Here is a 14,252-nt window from a genome sequence, read left to right as displayed (position 1 = left end):
GGCGGAGCAATGCACCAAGGACATTATATTTCCATGAATACGGTCATGTTTGTCCTTTGTAATGTTTGAACAAGGTCATTTATATTATTTATTTCTTGTCGTTTGAAAGTTTTTCCTCCTGTGCGGCCATTTTATATACTAATCGTGAGAGTTGGCCAATCGTCGGCTTCTGCCCCCACGTAGTAAGTACGGGGGTGTTCAGGATAAACCTGAGTACTCTTTATCCCAGTTTTGGGTCCCTGAAGGAGGTGTTCAACACAGCGAACCAGGCAATCAGACTATAGGGCTTTATCACTCTCACTTAGCCATAGGAGTTTTAAAAGGAAGGTAGGCGCAGCCCCTGGTGTTCGGAAGACCGCACGAGGGGCTCTATAAGCGCGTGATCGGAAGAAAAGCCGATCCATCACACGCTGCATTGGTTATGGCATTATGCGGAAGAAATCCTTAAACATTTTACAACCTCTCGAACAGCTGACCAGCTCTCGATGCATCATGACAGTCAGTTTTTGGCTTTCTCTATTAAGGTGCTCATCCGGAAGAACCGGGACACAATCGCAGTAGTTCTCCTTGTGCTACCTTAGCCGATATAGCGAAACGTAAGGTACCAAAACATAGGAGCCGGGCAAACCCAACTATTGACCCAAGACATGATTCGGAGCTGATGCATATAATGCTATAAGTTCGGGGTGCCGAACTGCCATGAAGGTGTTCGGACTTTTTCTGCCGTAGTATGGGTATAATGAAGCGCCTGGCATATTAAGGCATATCGCGATATGCAGCTGCCTTTTAACAAAATAGTTTTAATAAGAAATAGCAGCAGACGAGCATCATATAAACCCACATGTTGTATTTGAATAATACATCAATGCGTATGAGTACAGGTAATGTGATAAAAAGGAATATGACTGCGGAACCTGATGAGACCAGGTGGGAGGAAAGTGTATGCGGATCCGGAGTGTACGGATGATCATAGAGGGGAATATCTAGGGATTCCCTTACGCGCTCGAACTGTCTTCACGCCATCCGTCCTGGCCTACGCAAAGGTGAACCTACAAAGAAAATGTAAGAAATGGTTTTGCGCCACAGAGCGGTTGAGCCGTGGTATGTGGCTTGTCTTAAGTTTTTGCCAGAGTGTTTTTAATTAAGCTCCGGGCGAGCCGGGCTATCCTACCGCGCAGTAGTTCGGACTCCTTTGGCAGTGTCCAGGAGCTTGGCCGTCGACTCGAGGTTTGATTGAAAGGTGTCATCTGTTGCTCTTGCTATTAAAGCGGCGGTGAACTCTTCGGCAATGAGGGGGAGTTCGGCCCTTCCATTAACCGTGATGACGCCGCGCGGACCGGGAATCTTGAGTTTACGGTAGGCATAATGTGGCACCACATTGAACTGAGCGAACGCGGTTCGTCTGAGCAATGCCTGATAGTCACTGTGAAAGGGGACAATGTCGAATACTAACTCTTCGGTACGGTAACTGTCCGGAGATCCGAAGACCACTTTCAGTGTGATTGAGGCCATGCAACAGGCCTCTACATCTGGTATGACACCTTTGAAGGTGGATTTTGTGGGCTTGATTCTTGAGGGGTCGATGCCCATTTTGTGCACTGTATCCTGATAGAGTAGGTTCAGGTTGCTGCCACCGTCCATAAGGACTCGTGTGAGGCGGAATCCATCAATGATGGGGTCAAGGACCAATGCGGCCGAACCGCCATGACGGATACTGGTAGGATGGTCCCTGCGATCGAAAGTGATCGGGCAAAAGGACCATGGGTTGAACTTTGGGGCGACTGGCTCTATTGCATAGACGTCCCTTAGTTCAGGCTTCCGCTTGGGAATATGGGTTGCGTATCTCATATTCACCATTTTCACCTGGGGAGGGAATTTCTTCTATCCTCCTGTGTTCAGTGATCGGGGGTCCTCGTCATCATCTTCGCTTTGAGACCCCTTCCCCTTGTTTTTGGCACCTGACCTACCGACTTGTCTGAAGACCCAGCATTCTCTGTTGGTATGATTGGCTGGTGTTCCTGGGGTGCCATGAATTTGGCATGGACGGTCGAGTATGCGGTCCAAACTGGACGGGCCTGAATTGTTTTTGTTGAATGGCTTTTTCCGCTGACCGGACTTGGAGCCACTAAATCCGGCATTGACTGCTGTGACTTCAGCATTATCACCCTTTTTGCGATGCTTGTGTTAGTTTCGCCGTGGTTTGTCATTGCTATCCCTAGCTTTTGATGTGCCAGGATTGCTTGCTGTTGCTACGAGCCAACCAGCTATCTTCGCCCGCACAAAAGCAGGTCATGAGTGTGCTGAGGGCTGCCATGGACTTTGGATTTTCTTGACCGAGATGTCGGGCAAGCCACTCGTCACGGATGTTATGCTTAAAGGCCGCTAGGGCTTCGGCATCCGGACAGTCGACAATTTGGTTCTTTTTAGTTAGGAACCGGGTCCAAAATTTCCTGGCCGACTCTCTGGGCTATTGAGTTATATGACTTAGATCATCAGCATCCGGTGGTCGCACATAAGTGCCCTGGAAGTTGTCAAGGAATGCGTCTGCCAGGTTCTCCCAACTCCCGATGGAGTTTGCCGGCAAGCTATTTAGCCAATGCCGAGCCGGTCCCTTGAGTTTTAGTGGGAGGTACTTGATAGCGTGTAGATCATCTCCGTGGGCCATGTGAATATGGAGGAAGAAATCTTCTATCCATACCGCGGGGTCTGTAGTACCATCATATGATTCAATCTTCACTGGTTTAAACCCTTCTGGGAATTCATGATCCATTACTTCATCAGTGAAGCACTGGGGGTGTGCGGCGCCTCTGTGCCGGGCTACATTGCATTCGGTCTGACCATACTTTTGTTTAGTGTATCCGGCGTGACGGTAATCGTCATGCGTTGTGGCGCGGCCCCGTGATTCGTAGATCGATCTTGACTGTCCTGCTTTGTTTTTCGATACGTATCGCAGGTCCTTCGTGTACACCCGGGCCTTCGTGTTTTTGCTTGATTGGCGACGGGGTGCAGTCTGGACTTCGGACTGGTAGGCCACTTTGTCTCGGCCACTGGGTGGCTGGTCAGTCGCATCATGCTCTGGTAGTGTGGGCTTTAACGCCTCCTCCTCGAGTTGAGGTATCAACCTGCGCTTTGGGTAACTTTTGGTAGGGCGCTCGAGTCCGTATTCCTCGGCAGCCAGGACCTCGGTCCATCTATCAGTTAGCAGATCTTGATCAGCTTGAAGCTGCTGCTTTTTCTTCAGGCTTTTTGCAGCGGCTATAAGCTGACGCTTGAAGCGCTCCTGCTCAACGGGATCCTCAGGCACGATGAATTCTTCATCGCCAAGGCTCACTTCGTCTTCGGAGAGAGGCATGTAATTATCATCCTCTGATTCTCCATTTGTTACCTGTTCCTTGGGGCTAGCTTGCCCATCTTCTTGCTCGGCCTGCTCGAAGCCTGGCTGGGCACGATTGTTTTCGTCTTCGGCACCATCCGGATTGTTATCATCTCTTGTGTCGGTATCACTATTTTTGCTATGGCGGGGCTTGGAGCGGCGCCTATGACGTCGGTGCCTAGATTGCTTCTCCAGGGGATTATCTTCCGTTGCCTCATCGCCATTGCTTTCTTTGGGGGTGTCCACCATGTATATATCATATGATGAGGTGGTTGTCCAGCGCACTATAGGCGGTGGTTCCTGTTCTTCTCCTGCATCGTCGTCCATACCGTCGATGTCTTCAGAGTTGAAGTCAAGCACATCGGTTAAGTCATCGACAGTGGCTATTAGGTGGGTGGTGGGTGGGGAACAAATTTCTTCGTCGTCCGCTTCCCACTCGAGCCGGACATAGTTCGGCCAAGAGTCCCCTGGCACAGAGAGAGACTTTAATGAATTTAGCATGTCACCCAGGGGCGAGTGTTGAAAGATATCCGCGGAGGTGAACTCCATGATCGGTGCCCAATCAGGTTCGATAGGCACGGATATACGCGGTTCGGAGCCTGTAGCCGGAGACGAGTCTGAGGGTCTAATGACACCAGTCTCATAGGAGATGCGGTCAGTGTTCGGCTCCAACGCCAATGAGTGTGCGGCCTCCGTGGCGGGGTCCATCCACCCGTCCTCGGAGGGCACAATCTTCCCCGGATTGATTACCGGGGCCACCGTAGGCGCGATCTCCCAAACACTGTCCGATGGCAGATCTAAGTCTTGCTCGTCGTGACTGTTTGGCGCACCTGACACGGGCTCGAATCCGTCGAAGATCAAGTCTCCGCGGATGTCGGCAGTATATTTCAAGCTTCCAAACCTGACCTAGTGGCCAGGGGTGTAGCTATCAATCTGCTCCAAATGGCCAAGCGAGTTGGCCCGTAGTACGAAGCCGCCGAATATGAAGATCTGTCCGGGGAGGAAAACCTCCCCCTGGACCGCGTCGTTGAAGATGATTGAAGGATCCATCAAGCCCTATCGCGACGGCATAGTGGAACTCTCAATGAAAGCACCAATGTCGGTGTCAAAACCAGTGGATCTCGGGTAGGGGGTCCCGAACTGTCCGTCTAAGGCTAATGGTAACAGGAGGCGGGGGACACGATGTTTACCCAAGTTCGGGCCCTCTTGATGGAGGTAATACCCTACTTCCTACTTGATTGATCTTGATGATATGAGTATTACAAGAGTTGATCTACCACGAGATTGTAGAGGCTAAACCCTAGAAGCTAGCCTATGATTATGATTGTTGTTGTCCTACGGACTAAACCCTCCGGTTTATATAGACATCGGAGGGGGCTAGGGTTACACAGAGTCGGTTACAGAGAAGGAGATCTACATATCTGAATTGCCAAGCTTGCCTTCCACGCAAAGGAGAGTCACATCCGGACACGGGACAAAGTCTTCGATCTTGTATCTTCATAGTCCAACAATCCGGCCAAAGTATATAGTCCGGCTTTCCGAGGACCCCTTAATCCCAGACTCCCTCAGTGACGCTTTCAGAGGATCGGGTGGTGAGGCACGGAGTCACCGGCAAACACAACTTGTCGGAACGGATGCCCCCATTCTTGACGTGTCGTGGGTTGCCACCGTCGCCCACATCACTACCACCCGAAGACCCCAGATCGTCAGCCACACCAAACGCCATGCTCTCTGGCTTTTCACGCAGAGAGCATGGTCGTCCCCAACGGCCCTGACATCGTAAATCACCGCACATCCCGAAGACGTGTACGAAGACGAGAAGCCCTCCTCCGCAAACAGAAGATCACGCCTGGAGGAGCCAAATCTGCCTTCACCAATGGCAGACCTCCCTTGAGGCTCTTCCTCTGTGTCGCGCAGGAGCGGAGAATGAGGAGCGACCAGCTACCACGCCCCGCACCTGCTGTGGGCCTCGGCATGGTGTCATTTGCATCCCCTCCCACTAAAATCGAGGCTACGGGCGGTGCGACGACGAGCACGTTGGAGCCGCCTCCTCCAGCATTACTGTCGCGCCACCCGAGCATCCTCACGACCACCAAAGATTCTAAGCTAATGCTTGGAGGCCAGCCACAGGCTCTCCCTTCTGGCATATTCAAGATAAAGCAAGACAGAAGAGAAGAAGAATGCGGTCGGATGTATCCACTCCTCCCCCGCTCTACCTTTTATAGGCGAACGGGGGACTAGATCCGCGACGGGCGAGCGACGCCCTCCTCCACCAGTTCAAGGAAGCCGTGCCCTTGCCATTATTCCCTCCCGCACCACGCACCCCCCATAGCTACCCCGCGCGATGCATGCGGCGACATGGCTAAAGATAAAGGTGTGGTGGGAAGAGTGAACTGGCAGTTTCTACCCCGTGCGTTAAAGTCATTCACGAGCCAATACTGGAGCGGCCCCACCACTATTGGCTTAGCACGACGCGTGGGGAAATCGGAAACTGGCCCGAAATCAAGACTAATGAAGAAGCAAAGAAGATCTCAAGAGACCAACCTCTTCAGCAGCATTGCCTATGCACTTGTTAGGCCCTACCCCGACAACGCTCGGCAGCGCGTTCGGGGCAGGCCCCGAGGCTTTTGTCGGTGCAACAGACCCTGGGCCTGTCGCCCTGACTGTGCATAGGCACAAGATCAAGATTGAAGCCTCAGACCAAGATGAATTAGAGACCAAGAGATTCAAAGCATTAACAAGCATATCAGAAAGAACCAAGGCCAAGTCAGAGAAGCTAGATATCACCGAGAAAGAAGCCTCCCTTGCCGGGCAGGCGAGCCTGGCAAGGGGCGAGGCCACCCCCAGAAGGAGATGACCAAGGCGTCCCGGCAGGGCCTGCCGGGACTCGCGAAGGCCAGATGACCCCACCGACCGCTCCTCCATGACCCACGTCGTCGATCAGTGCAGTGTCAAGCCACAGAGTGATTAAGTGGGAACCATTCGCCACATGGCGACCACTTCCTACCAAGAAAACCCACAGATGACACCCGTCCTATGACATGTCAGACGAGCAGGCGTGGAGCTGGCAAGATAGCCCAGCAAGCCTTGCCGGGAAACCAACGACATGTCCCTAAGCGGTGCATTAAATGCGCACTCTCAGCCCGTAGAGTTAGGTATGATAGCATTATTAGGTATCATATCAGTGTCTAATGACTAATTTGCCACTGTGGTGACCCCTTAACCTATAAAGGAGGCCCATGGCAACAGTTCGGGAGGTTGGAAAGTTAGATCACTTGCACCCTCGTACACGCGTAGCCGTTGCTGCTCTGAGGTAACCCTTGCCGGGAAAGTGTACTATGCACCACTACCACTTTTCCACCATCAATCCAGCAAAGCAGGAGTAGGGTTTTACGCCTCGCGGCGGCCCGAACCTGGGTAAAACTGCCCGTGTGATCTCTGCCACGCTACCCCATGTTGGTCTGCTCTTTGTGCAACGCGACTCCTCCCTGCCAAACCAGGAAGGGGCCGCCCTGGCCCCATAGGTGGTCGTGGTTTCCCGCGACAACATGGCTCAACTCTCAATAAGTTGCATGCCTGCCACGTGTCATCCAGATGTGAACCGCCAGGCACACCTACGTAATTGCACTACGTCACCCTCCTCCTTATAAATACTTCCACCCCGTGCGGTCATTATCTCTTCTCCCACCTCGCCATCTCACTCGAACCGTAGTACCACCGCTAGCTTCCGTCGCTACCAGAGTCGAAGCGCTTAGCTGCCGCAATGTCGTCTTCAAGCTGGCCGCGGACCTCGTCTTCTCCGCCGCCATAGGTGTCTTCCACCGCCAAGTTAGGGTGCGAGAGATTGGACTACTCGGCATCCACTTTTCCTCGTCTAGCAGTTCTTCGTGCGGTAATTAAAACTCAATTTTTACCACCTGTTTGATCTGTTGAATCTGTCAACATCTTCCGAAAGTAGATTCTACACTTCTAGATCTACTTCTGTTTGTTCTTCATCTCATAACTTGCAGTTATATTCACTTATGCCTCAAACTAGTTAGATTCCTCACTTGTAATTATTCATGGATTCGTACAAATATGGAACCAGCTCACTTTAAATAAGTGAATGTCTTTGTGCTATGAGGTCAATGTCTTCAAACTGATTTATCTTCAAAATATTTTGAGAATGCATATGATCTTCCCCTTCCCTCGCATCTCTAATGCTGTTACAGGTACATGTCAGTGGGGGAATCCCTTGGTTCTCATAGTCTGCATTCATTTGCAGAGTTCTTACAGTGGCATATTGACTCACCTTAAGCCAGTTCCTGTCTGACCAGCAGATTGAAGCCAAACACTGTCTTGAAGCCTTTCTGTTTGAGTCCAATGGCATCAAGCAAGTTTAGAAATAAAGGTGGCAGACAGCACCATGGCAATACTGCTCTGGATTTGCCCCAAGATATTTATGAGCAATACATGTCTGACCCAGAGGAAACATATGCGGAACGCAAGACTCGACACTAGTACAACGAGGTGCTATACAAACGGTTTTTTACCCCTTTCCACGATGGCATTTGGAACTGTCACTAAGTGAGTGTGGGTGATAGGGGGGTCCTTCCCACACGACCCAGAAACCGTCGGGGATACGGAGCCTTGATGCATACAGTTGCCCCTATATAACCGTTCCCGATGTCTCAAATATCCCAAACGCTTCATCTTTGCTACTCGTTTGTGCTCGCATTGCCATCGCAGTCGGAGTTTTATGGTTTTACCTAAAACCAGGCAGATTCTAGGAACGGGGGTTTTCTAGGCACGTACCAAACTGGCTCTACGTTTACGATGCCTGGCATATCACAAACAATTCATGATTATAAACCGTGTACGATAGGTAGACATTCACACACATTTAGTTTTCCCGCACCGTATGTGATAGTGTTTGACATCACACACGCATTGCAAATAGCAACTGTGTGCATTATTACACATGTTTCCTCTCCGTGAACCATGTCGGATTATGATGTATATCGCACACGCTGTGCTTTATTAACCATGTGCACCGTAATGACCTTCACACCGTAATTTTGCCCTAATTTAATTGCTCCTATTTAAAATTGTACCTAATTTAAACTTGAAAGTAGGATATAGCTTTATTAATATCCATCAGGTTCAAACAACCAATGCATTATTTGATTCACATGTACATATGTTTAAGAATTACATAAGCACCAAATAAAGAATGATGAACCAGGGTTCTATACTTGTACTATTACAGATGGTAAAGAAAGAGGCGACAGACATTCTGGTTGCTGAACAAGGTGAAGTGGAATGGCCCTATTGTGCTCTCCTGGATGCAGAAGGCACGCACGACTCTAGTCCAACATCTTGTGATGGACGGTGGCCAATCATGTAATTTAAGAGGTAATCTTGAGTAAACCGCTTCAGGATCCACTACAAAGGAAAAAAGATTTAGAAATTGTCAGCTAACACAACTCATTACGGGCAGTAAAAAGAAGGCTACAGGGTTCTTACTTACCATCCTGCAGTTCACTGTTGTCTTGCATAAAGTGTAAACAAATAGTTTGATTGACATCTTTTGACCCATTTTAATAACAATCTTTTTCAGTTTTCTCACTTGATGCTGATTCATGAATATCTCATTGCCCCATTGATACGTCTCCAACGTATCTACTTTTCCAAACACTTCTGCCCTTGTTTTGGACTCTAACTTGCATGATTTGAATGAAACTAACCCGGACTGACGCTGTTTTCAACAGAACTGCCAGGATGTTGTTTTATGTGTAGAAAGCAAAAGTTCTCGGAATGTCCGGGAAATCCACAGAGGCACTTTTTGGAAAATATAAAAAATACTGGCGAAAGAATCAAGACCAGGGGGCCCACACCCTGTCCACGAGGGTGGGGGCGTGCCCTCCCCTTGGGCACGCCCCCTGTCTCGTGGGCCCACTGAGGCTCCGCCGACCTCAACTCCAACTCCATATATTCCGTCTCGCGGAGAAAAAAAATCAGAGAGAAAGTCTCATCATGTTTTATGATAGAGCCGCCGCCAAGCCCTAATCTCTCTCGGGAGGGCTGATCTGGAGTCCGTTCGGGGCTCCGGAGAGGGGGATTCGCCGCCGTCGTCGTCATCAACCATCCTCCATCACCAATTTCATGATGCTCACCGCCGTGCGTGAGTAATTCCATCGTAGGCTTGCTGGACGGTGATGGGTTGGATGAGATTTATCATGTAATCAAGTTAGTTTTGTTAGGGTTTGATCCCTAGTATCCACTATGTTCTGAGATTGATGTTGCTATGACTTTGCTATGCTTAATGCTTGTCACTAGGGCCCGAGTGCCATGATTTCAGATCTGAACCTATTATCTTTTCATGAATATATGTGTGTTCTTGATCCTATCTTGCAATTCTATAGTCACCTATTATGTGTTATGATCCGACAACCCCGAAGTGACAATAATCGGGATACTTCTCGGTGATGACCATAGTTTGAGGAGTTCATGTATTCACTATGTGCTAATGCTTTGTTCCGGTTCTCTATTAAAAGGAGGCCTTAATATCCCTTAGTTTCCGCTAGGACCCCGCTGCCATGGGAGGGTAGGACAAAAGATGGCATGCAAGTTCTTTTCCATAAGCACGTATGACTATATACAGAATACATTCCTACATTACATTGATGAATTGGAGCTAGTTCTGTGTCACCCTAAGTTATAGCTATTACATGAGGAATCGAATTCGGCATAATTATCCATCACAGATCCATTGTCTACGAGCTTTTCACATATTGTTCTTCATTTATTTACTTTTCCATTGCTACTGTTACAATCACTACAAAACCCAAAAACATTACTTTTGCTATCGTTGCCTTTATTATCATATTACTTTGCTACTAAATACTTTGTTGCCGATACTAAGTTATCCATGTGTGGTTGAATTGACAACTCAACTTCTAATACTCAAGAATATTCTTTGGCTCTCCTTGTGTCGAATCAATAAATTTGGGTTGAATACTTTACCCTCGAAAGCTGTTGCGATCCCCTACACTTTTGGGTTATCAAGACTAATTCCTGGCGCCGTTGCTGGGGAGCATAGCTCTATTCTCTGAGTCACTTGGGATTTATATCTGTTGTTCACTATGAAGAACTTGAAAGACGACAGAACTACGATTTTTCCCTCAACTAGGAGGGGAGGTAAGGAACTGCCATCTAGCTCTGCACTAGATTCTCCTTCTGTTTTGAGTAAGCTTACGACACCTAAACCTTCTACTGCTATGAATTCTCGTATGTCGCATGTTATTGATGATGCCACTTCTGCCATGCATGATACTTATGATGAAACTACTTCTGTGCGTGATACTACTTTGCCATTAAGTGAATTTCTTGATGAACAACTTGCTAGAGTTAGGGGGAATGTAATTATTGAAGATGCTATTATTGATGATAGTGATGATGAAAATTCTCCCAATGATTATGAATTACCTGTTGTTCCCGAGGGTTATGTTATGAATGAAGAAGCTGCTAGAGCTATCTTTGCTTGCAATGATAGATATGATCTTAAGAAATTATTAGCTAAATGGAAGCAGCAGCCTCTTAATGCTAGAATGAAACCTGACCCTGCTTTTGCTACTTCACCTATATGTGTTACTAATAAGGATTGTGAATTCTCTGTTGATCCTGAGATTATTACTTTAGTTGAATCTGATCCTTTTTATGGCCTTGAATCCGAAACTGTTGTGGCACATCTTACCAAGTTGAATGATATAGCCACCCTATTTACTCATGTTGATAAATCTCGCTATTATTATATCCTTAAGATATTTCCGCTCTTGTTAAAGGGTGATGCTAAGACTTGGTATAATTCTCTTGCTCCTGGTTGTGTGCGTAGTCCCCAGGATATAAATTATTACTTCTCTGCTAAATATTTCCCTGCTCATAAGAAACAAGCTGCCTTGCGGGAAATATATAATTTTGTGCAAATCAAAGAAGAGAGTCTCCCACAAGCTTGGGGGAGGCTTCTCCGATTACTTAATGCTTTGCCTGATCATCCTCTTAAGAAAAATGAAATACTTGATATCTTTTATAATGGACTAACCGATGCTTCCCAGGACCACTTGGATAGTTGTGCTGGTTGTGTTTTCAGGGAAAGAACAGTCGACGAAGCTGAATTACTATTGAATAATATGTTGACTAATGAAAATAGTTGGACTCTTCCTGAGCCAATTCCCGAGGCAATTCCTGAACCAATTGAGCCAACTCATGAGCCTATTCCTAAACCCACTCTGAAGAAGAGAGGTGTTTTATTTCTCAGTCCTGAAGATATGCAAGAGGCAAAGAAATCAATGAAAGAAAAAGGTATTAAAGCTGAAGATGTTAAGAATTTACCACCTATTGAAGAAATACATGGTCTTAATATACCGCCTGTTGAAGAACCACATTGTCTTGATAACCCGACACAGGTAGTAAAGGTAAATTCTCTCTATAGATATGATAAAGTTGAAATCCCCTCTACTAAATTTCATAGCCCATGCTTAGATGAATTTGATGACTTTATGGCTAGACAAGAAAGTTTTAATGCTTATGTTGGTAGAGAGTTAAAGAACAATGCTTTCGAGATAGGACGTGTGAGCGATAATATGGCTAGAGTTAAAGGTGAACTCAAACTCGTTAGCAAATATGCTTCTATGGTTGCTACTCAAGCTGAGCAAGTACTTAAAGCTCAAAATGATTTGCTTGATGAATTAAATAATAAAAATGACTTTGTTGTTAGAGTGGCTACTAGAACTGGTAGAATGACTCAGGAACCTTTGTATCCTGAAGGCCACCCTAAGAGAATCGAGCAAGATTCTTAGAGAAATGATTTAGAGGTACCTAGTTCTTCTAAAAAGGTGAAAAAGAAAAACGATAGGACTTTGCATGCTTCTAGTGAACCTGCTGTAGACACACCTGAGAATCCCAATGATATGTCTATTTCTGATGCTGAAACACAATCAGGTGATGAACATGAACTAGTGATAATGTTAATAATAATGTTCATGTTGATGCTCAACCTAGTAAAAACAATGAAGTAGAGATTGAACCTGCTGTTGATCTTGATAACCCACAATCAAAGAATCAACGTTATGATAAGAGAGATTTTGTTGCTAGGAAGCACGGTAGAGAAAGAGAACCATGGTTCAGAAAGCCATGCCCTTTCCTCCTAAACCATTCAAGTCAAAGGATGAGGAGGATTTTGAGCGCTTTGCTGAAATGATTAGACCTATCTTCTTATGTATGCGCTTAACTGATATGCTTAAAGTAAATCCTTATGCTAAGTATATGAAGGATATCATCACAAATAAAAGAAAGATACCGGAAGCTGAAATTTCCACCATGCTTGCTAATTACACTTTTAAAGGTGGATACCAAAGAAACTTGGAGATCCGGGTGTACCAACTATACCATGCTCCATTAAAAGAAATTATGTTAGAACTGCTTTATGTGATCTTGGAGCCGGTGTTAGTGTTATGCCTCTCTCTTTATATCATAGACTTGAATTGAATAAGTTGACACCTACTGAAATATCTTTGCAAATGGCTGATAAATCAACTCCTATACCTGTCGGTATTTGTGAGGATGTGCCTGTTGTGGTTGCAAATGTCACTATCTTAACGGATTTTGTTATTCTTGATATTCCCGAGGACGATAGTATGTCGATTATCCTAGGTAGACCCTTTTTGAATACTGCAGAGGCTGTTATTGATTGCAACAAAGGCAATGTCACTTTTCATGTTAATGGTAATGAGCTTACGGTACATTTTTCTGAGGAAACAATCTCAAGTTCATAGCATCAATTCTATTGGGAAAATCCCAACTATCATTATTGGAGGTTTTGAATTTCCTCTCCCTCCTGTCAAGAAAAAGTATGATATTCTTATTGTTGGGGATTTTCATATCCCCGTTGAGGTAACTTAGTGTTATTCGAAATTTCTCTGGTTCCGTGTTATTCGGAATGAGTTTGTTAACAAGACTCGATCAACCTTGTTAGTGGATTCATTTTCATGATCACGAGATGGATGAAACTAGAAGGCACAACCTTCTGTACCCACTTTTTACTTTCTATTATTTAGAATAAATAAATCAAAAATAGCATTATATGTCTGTTTTCTGAATTATCCGTGCAATAAAAAATATCCCAAAAATAAAAGTGCTCCAAATGCCCTGCAAATTTAGTATTATTTTTATGGAATATTTGAGGATTTTAGGCACTGAAACCACTGCAGGAGGGGCAAGCACCAGGCCACGAGAGTGGAGGGCGCGCCCACCCCACCTTGGCGCGCGCCCCTGTCTCGTGGGCCCCTGGTGGCCCCCTCCACTTATGCCAGCACCCACACACTCCATCTTCTTCCCAAAAAAATCCCCATCCAGCTCAAGCACGAGTTCTAGCTCATTTTGCTGCGATTTTTGATCTCCTTGCTCAAAGCTCCATTCACAAAACTGCTTTGGGAGATTGTTGCTTGGTATGTGACTCCTCCATTGGTCCAATTAGTTTTTGTTCTAGTGCTTTATTCATTGCAAATTTTTGCTGCATAGGTGACCATGTTCTTGAGCTTGCATGTTGAATTTATGAGGTCCCAAGCAATTCCAATGCATGATATAGGCTCTAGGCACTTGTAGGAGTAGTTGCTATCAACCTTGTTTAGTTTTATTCACTTTTATTTTGAAGTTACTAAAATTTCAGAATTTTTCAGAAAAATAATTATGTCTAGGAGAATGTACCAAGGTGGTTCCTCGGTAAAGAAAGGGCCCAGGATTGCTATACGTGAGCAAGATGTTGAATTACCTAGGGACGCAGATGTTCGAGCTTGTGAGTGGCCATCCGACGATTTTATGGTCGAAGCAGGCTTTAAGGAGG

Source organism: Triticum dicoccoides, chromosome 1B (assembly GCF_002162155.2).
Source record: "Triticum dicoccoides isolate Atlit2015 ecotype Zavitan chromosome 1B, WEW_v2.0, whole genome shotgun sequence".
In the NCBI taxonomy this organism is placed as follows: Eukaryota; Viridiplantae; Streptophyta; class Magnoliopsida; order Poales; family Poaceae; genus Triticum; species Triticum dicoccoides.
This window is presented reverse-complemented; position numbering follows the sequence as displayed.